Source organism: Magnolia sinica, chromosome 9, assembly GCF_029962835.1.
Source record: "Magnolia sinica isolate HGM2019 chromosome 9, MsV1, whole genome shotgun sequence".
Taxonomy (NCBI): Eukaryota; Viridiplantae; Streptophyta; class Magnoliopsida; order Magnoliales; family Magnoliaceae; genus Magnolia; species Magnolia sinica.
In genome coordinates, this window is record NC_080581.1 from 34,898,752 (window position 1) to 34,906,114 (window position 7,363).

Below are 7,363 nucleotides of genomic sequence, written 5' to 3' on the forward strand. Positions count from 1 at the left end.
CCCATGGGCGAGGCCCAATATGATGCATTCAAGGCCCATGGGCGAGGCCCATTGTGATGTATTCGAGGCCCATGTGATGCGGCCCATAGTGATGTATATGTAGCCCTTGTATGAGGCCCATTACGATATATATTGAGCTAATGTGTGAGGCCATGGGCCCACTATATGTTTAGCCCTATGAGGGTCACTCCTTGGGAGCAATGTTGGTTAAATGGCCACGTTGATGGGCAATGATGGTTGAATGTCCACTTTGTGACCTTCCCTTAGGCCGATTGTATAGGCCGATTCTGATTGTTGAGGCCGAGTATCGAGGCTGATTCCGATTGTCGAGGCCAAGTATCGAGGCCGATTATATAGACCGATTTCGATTATCGAGGTTGAGTATTGAGGTCGATTCCATTTGTCGAGGTCAAGTATCAAGGCCGATTTCGATTGTCGAGGCCGATTTCGATTTGTCGAGGTCGATTGTATAAGCCGATTCCAATTTGTTGAGGCCGATTTCGATTGTCGAGGTCGAGTATCGAGACCGATTCCGATTGTCAAGGCTAAGTATTGCAGTCGATTCTGATTGTCAAGGTTGATTGTATAGGTCGATTCCAATTTTCGAGGCCAAGTATTGAGACCAATTCTAATTTGTCGAAGCCGATTCCGATTGTCGAGGCCAAGTATCGAGGCCAATTCCGATTGCCAAGGCCGAGTATCGAGTCCAATTTCGATTTGTCGAGGCCGATTGTATAGGCTGATTCCGATTGTCAAGGCCGATTGTATAGGCCGATTCTGATTGTCGAGGTCAATTGTATAGGCCGATTCTGATTGTCAAGGCCAAGTATCGATGTTAATTCCGATTGTCGAGGCTGATTCCGAATGCCGAGGCTGAGTATCGAGGCCGATTCCGATTGTCGAGGCCGAGTATTCAGACCGATTCCGATTTGTCGAGGCCAATTGTATAGGCCGATTCTGATTGTCGAGGCCGAGTATCGAGACTGATTCTAATTTGTTGAGGCCGATTGTATACACCGATTCCGACTGTCGAGGCCGAGTATCGAGGCCGAGTATCGAGGCTGATTCCGATTGTCAAGGTCGATTGTATAAGCCAATTCCGATTGTCGAGGCTAAGTATCAAGGTCGATTCCAATTGTTGAAGCTGAGTATCAAAATCAATTCTAATTGTCAAAGCCGAGTATCGAGGCCGATTTCAATTTGTCGAGGCTGATTGTATATGCCGATTCCAATTGTCGAGGCCAAGTATCGAGGCCGATTCCGATTGTCGAGGCCGATTGTATAGACTGATTCCGATTGTCGAGGCTGAGTATCGAGGCTGATTCCGAGTACCGATTCTGATTATTGAGGCCAATTTCGATTGCCAAGGCCGATTGTCGAGACCTATATGATGCATATGCGACCCGTAGTTGAGGTCCATTGTGATGTGTATTCGCCCTGTGTGATGTATATACAGCCCATGTTTAAGGCCTAATGTGATGAATATGAGGTCTATGTGATGAGGCCCATTGTGATGCATTTGAGGGCCAGGTGATGGAGTCAATTGTGATATATATTAGGCCCATGTGAGAGGCTTATTGTGATGGGTACTAAGTTCTTGAGTGAGGACCATGGTGTTGTATATTAGGTCCTTATGTGAGGCCATGGGTCCACTATATGTTAGGCTCTATGTAGGTCATTCCTTGGGGGTAATGTTGGTTAAATGTCCACATTGTCGAGGCCGATTGTTGATGCTGGTTATTAATACCGATTATGAGTATGTGACACCATAGCATCATGATACATGCCCATATGCATCATATGCATGTTTGTTATGAGATATGGTTGACCATTACATATGTTATTGGGCAGGTTATTATGAGACTCCCTGATAGGCAGAGGTTTATCTCACATGAGTGCACGGTATGCACAGGATTGATGCATGACAGGATTGTATGACTCATGCATCTCGCATTGTGTGTTGTGATTAATGTATGCCCTAGCAACATCAAGGCCGTATCCTCCACAGGCTTATCATTGATGGTCAGATGGGACACCGAAAATCTGTTACTAGCATCGAGTTGTCATAGATGGCCCTGAGTAAAAATTCTTAAACCCTCTTGGTACCAGAGGATGCCCCAACGTCGAAACCAAGTGGATATATATGAGCGTATGAGGGTCGTATACTAGTAGGCTGTGTCTCCCACTGTGTCATAGTCGGTTGGGAGGGGGTGTGACCTTACCCGCTTGAGTGAGGGGGTAATGTTTAGGTTGAGTTTGACCAGCTTGAGGAATGGGTCCGCTATCGACGAGCCGCTCTCGATATTGGCAAGCGGATAGTGAGGTCTCTTCCACTTACGCAATTACGTGCTCGGATAGGGGTGGCAAACTGGAGTAGAGTGTAATAGACCCCGATAATGATCCCAAAGATGAATAGTACTGATATGTGGACTTATACAGTAGGAGTTGCAAACTCATTCATTCATTCATTAACTATCCACTTGGGCTGGTGGTGCGCAACTATTTGTTATGTGTACCTTCGCAATGGCCAGGATTTCGGTTGAAGCGCGCGACTAACCTAAGATCAGGAGTTTACCACATTGTGTTTGACTATCCGGATTTAGGTATGGGGCTGGTTTGGATAGAAGTCCCTTGTGGTGTACCTCATAACTTGCAATACTACATACCATCATCCCGACTTCACACTCCTGCATGGTCATTCCCACCGCATATTGCATTACATCCTCGGTATCTGATACTTGACTCTTTATGACTCCACACTTGCATAGCTAATTTGTATTATAGTACCCTAATATTGTATTACTCATGGACTTGATTATAGCATTATATTTGTGTGCTTAACACTTATCTTGCGCACACACTTTCACCACCCTCTAAGCTTTCTATAAGCTTATGCACGATAGATGTGTGCAGGTGACGTTGGTCGCAGCGACGTTGAGCTTGGAGCATGTAGCTGTCTTCCGGAGCTTTGATTTTATTTTTGATATATGTATTTTTCCCTTTCAGCATTGTATTCAACTAATTATATTAGTGGATATGTGATGATGATGATGTTGTCTTTGTGATTTGGGTATACTTGTGTTATGCTTCTTATGGGATAAATGTACATTGGAAAATTCTCCTTGTAGGGTCCCAAGATCGGAATCTGACGTTGGGCGCTGGGAGTCGAAAATGGGGTACTATAGAGGCTGTCGGCACCGGATTCGGCGACCGGGAATTTTATGAGCCCAGTTTCCGAGTTTGGAGTGTGACAACTACTTTCATAAAATTTATGTAATTTCTATTGCTTATGTAGGTATGAAAAGCCTTGCTCTCAGTCTCTTTGTTTGATTGAGACAAAGAACCCAAGTTTGGCAATTGTTTCAAAGAAGACCATGCAGCCATTGCTGCATTTTTCTCAACTTGCTTCTTTGTCTTTGCTGGTTCACCTTCTAGGATTTCTTTTCAAGTTTTTGCTGTCTTGGATTTTACACTTGAATGTCCTCCTTTGTTTAACTTCAGAAAACATCATCAATATTTCAGGTGTCTCACTCAAGAATGAGGATTAAGTTTCTTTTGTGACTCTTGTCTAGAAGCATTGCTCAAAAATGTTCAAGTGATATTTATGGTTTTGTTATTAAATCTTCTTTTGTAGACTTGTTTTTTTCGCCAATTTGGCCATTCGGTGGTGCACGCTATCTTACACTCCGTATGGGTTTCATCATGGTATGCAACATCTTGAAACTTCTATTAGCTGCTTTTGTGTTTTGTTTCTTATGGTTTGGAAGAGAGCTTTATGTTTCACACTCTTGTTCCCTCTTTATGAATGACTTTCTTTCCAGATAAAATTAAAAGACTCTGTTTTATGGTTTTGAAGAGAGCTTTATGTTTTGCACTCTTGTTTCCTCTTCATGAATGACTTTCTTTGCAGATAAAACTTAAAGAACTCTCTTCCTATGCATCCTTCACTTCTTCTACTACTTAGTGTTTGATTTTCTGGGTGGCTTCTTTTAATTTTTGGGAAACTATGCCTTCAAAAAATAGCTCCATTGGTTTGTGTCTTTCCATTGGGAGGTTTTGAGTACATTACCTCAAGTAATTATTTTTTTCTCCTATTTCTTGTTTATTCATGACAGAACCACAACCTTGCGCCAAAATATGATTTCCACAGCTATATGATTCGCTCTATGGAAGAGGAGTTCAAAATGATTGTTGGTGTGAGGTGAGCTACAAATGTCTTAAGATTTCTTTTTTACTTTTTGAAAAATGACTAAAATCATTAAAGCTCCAAAAAACAATACAAGGCACCAAGAAGCGATGTTGTCATTAAAGCTCCAAAAAACAATACAAGGCACCAAGAAGAGATGTTGTCATTAATGTTCCAAAAAACAATACAAGGCACCTTCTAGTCAGTTGCTCATGTATCATTCATTGAAGCATGCAAAGAACTCTTTCTACATCTCTGTATTGGCTACGTAGGAAAGTTAAGGGTACACGCTTGCATGAGGGATGAAAGGGAAGTTGGGGGCTTTGCATCACGCGGGTTTGAGATATAGGCCAATTTTTGGGTAGGCACAATGCGAGCATGCCTTTCCGCAAAAAAGACTGGTCTAGTGATCATGTGGGTCTCAGGTCTGAGAAAAATGGATGGCAGAAAAAAATGTCCAATGTTCCATATTCAACATACATTCTGCCAACATGAAGTGGACTGGCCTGACTTTTTTGTTTAGCGTATGCTCATTGTGCCTCTGACCTGATTAATATAGAATGTTCTAGATTATTTATATTGTCAATTGATTTTTTTTAGTCATATATCTGTTTCATAATCTGTGGCTCACTTCATTATTGGATTGACCTGATTCTTTGACTGTGGACGTCAGCAAAATGGGACCCTTGTGATGGATGGTCCGATCTTATACCTTTATGCGACCATTCAGATGTGTGTAGGCTTAGTGAAGCTCCTTTTTTCTTGTAATATGGCTTTTCTTTCTTTCTTTCTTTCTTCATTCTTTTTTCTTCTTCTTTTGCCCCTCTCTCGCCCATGTCTCCAATGATAGTCTCTTTTTTTCGTGTACAACGCAAATTTTGCTAGATATGTTTTAGGGGTCATTTGGCAACCTAGAATTTATAAATTACTAAAGAATTTATTTCCAGTAAACAAATTCTCTAAGAAATTGAATCTGTTGGTTATGTCTGGAAACTGGGAATAAAATTCGGCAGATTCTAGAAATGAGCTTGGAAACTTGGAATTCATTACCTTGGAATGTCTACTTATATGACAAATTAAAGAAATATTCACATTTCCCTAGGGATTTGCAAGCTTCCCTTAGGCCAAGAATTCAAGAACTGGCCTTTTTCTGGAATTGGCTTGATAACTTTATAGGATTTGTATCCATAATTAGCTAATTCTCTCTCTTTTCTTTTCTTTTTTTTTTCGTTGACATAGTTATTTTTTATTTTTTATTTTTTATTCTTCTGGTTTAAATTGATGATTCAGGAGATGAAATGACTTGTGTTTTTTGAAAACCAATCAATGCAGGAGTTGGAAATTGAGGATCTTGCTAATTTGAATTTTCTGTTTTGATGTACCCCATGGCTTATTTTCCCATTTTTGGAATCCGCTTCTATTTCCCTTTGTCACCTCTATATCTAGCTGTAGACACTTTCTCAACATCTCATTAGTTTATATATATAAAAAAAAAAAAAAAAAAAAATCAATTTCTTTAGCCTCAACTTCACCTAATCTCGTGTTATTTTCATGTGCTCAAGTTTTTGACATGTTTGTTTATCTATATGTTAGAAAGATGATCTTATAACTGTGATGTCCTATCTACAAAGTAACCCAAAATTTTCATGCATAGGTCTTTGGGGATGATTTATGGGTTCTATCACAAGGTAGTTAATCACAAAATCCTAGAATTGATAATTTCTTGATTGTTGAATTCTAGTATCTTGATCTATTAGCTGTAATTTCAAGGCCATTTGTGCTAATTTATTTCTACTTGTAAAAATCTACATTTGTATTCCTCTCTCTCTCTCTCTCTCTCTCTCTCTCTCTCTCTCTCTCTCTCTCATGTACACACCGACTATCTTTTGTTCTTGGCATTAAGACCTATCTATTTCAATTTTGACCCTTCTTTCAGGCATTCAAATGGGAATAAGTCTGTTGCATGGATTTATAATTTATTTAGACACCTCTTACATCTTTGGTTGCATTTTTCTCATCTTAAAAATGACCATAGGGTTGAAGAATCATAACACATCATCCCACATATATACCTCGTGTCTGACTGCAGCTATCTATAGGCAAGTTTCCTGTACATATAGCCCGCTCGAGCATTTCTCCATTTGTTTTCTTTTGTAGCCATTTGTAGTTTAGTGTATGGGGTTCCAAAGTTGTATGTTCCAAGACCATGAATACATTCAACTCTCCTTCAATGATTGAGCTTCTGTAATGGATACCATAAAATGGGTAGATGCAATATTTTCACTGTATTATGGATCTCACATGGTAAAGCTATTTTCCATAATACATTCTTTTTGCTATTTTGTTTTGCAGGTTTTAGGCAGGGATGAATGGGAGCTAGATAAATGGATTTTTTTTTTGTATGTGAAACTATTCAATTTATTATTGTAAATATTATTTTAATATGGGACCAGTGGTGACACGTGGCTAATCCAGTGTGTTGCGTATTCTCATCACTACCGCACCGGGGCCTACACTGGTGATAGAAGATCAGGTGGATCGGGGACGTTCACCATAATATGAGCTGGTGTGAATGTTATTTAGTCATTGCGATGCCTCACTAAGCCTTTGTTCTTTGGCTTTCTTAATAATAAGGGTATTCCCATTGACTACACCTAATGAAAATGAAAGTTAGAGAGGCTACTTGCCAAAAAGATCTGAAAAGACAAATGGCACTTTTGCCAGTGGAAGGACTAGTTGTATATAATAAAGATATTGACAGTCTATAATGCATGCATGATTAGTGGACTGCCATCATCTTTTAGAAAGTGCATCATGATGTTACATCTTAACCAACCAATGAATGGCCCAATGTACATTGCCCATGTTTCATCGAGAGAGTTAGACCGTCCATCTGATTACTAATATTATAGATGGCCAGGTTCAAATACACATGGATTAAATGATTCTAGCCTTCCCGTGCTGAGAATGAAAATGGTTAATTTGCCTATAGGCTGGCGTCCAGCACAACCGCCAGTAAAGGTGTATAAACTGCTAGTAAATCACACATGAAGCGGCGGCCAGCACAACCGCCAATAAAGGAAGATGACTGCTAGTAAAGCCTTCACTGGTTGTTACCTGACTGCCGGTAAAGGCCTGTTTTCTTATAGTGTTGCTTTGTAAGTAGTGATTATTCTA

General features: G+C 40.1%; 1 long non-coding RNA gene across 1 annotated transcript; it reads left to right on the forward strand.

Moving 5' to 3' along the window:
* Positions 1-3,632: 3,632 nt before the first annotated feature.
* LOC131254845 (uncharacterized) lies at positions 3,633-6,799 on the forward strand. Its single transcript, XR_009175965.1, has 3 exons — positions 3,633-3,705; positions 4,116-4,387; positions 6,222-6,799. It is a non-coding gene; the product is annotated as an uncharacterized LOC131254845 (long non-coding RNA).
* Positions 6,800-7,363: the final 564 nt, after the last annotated feature.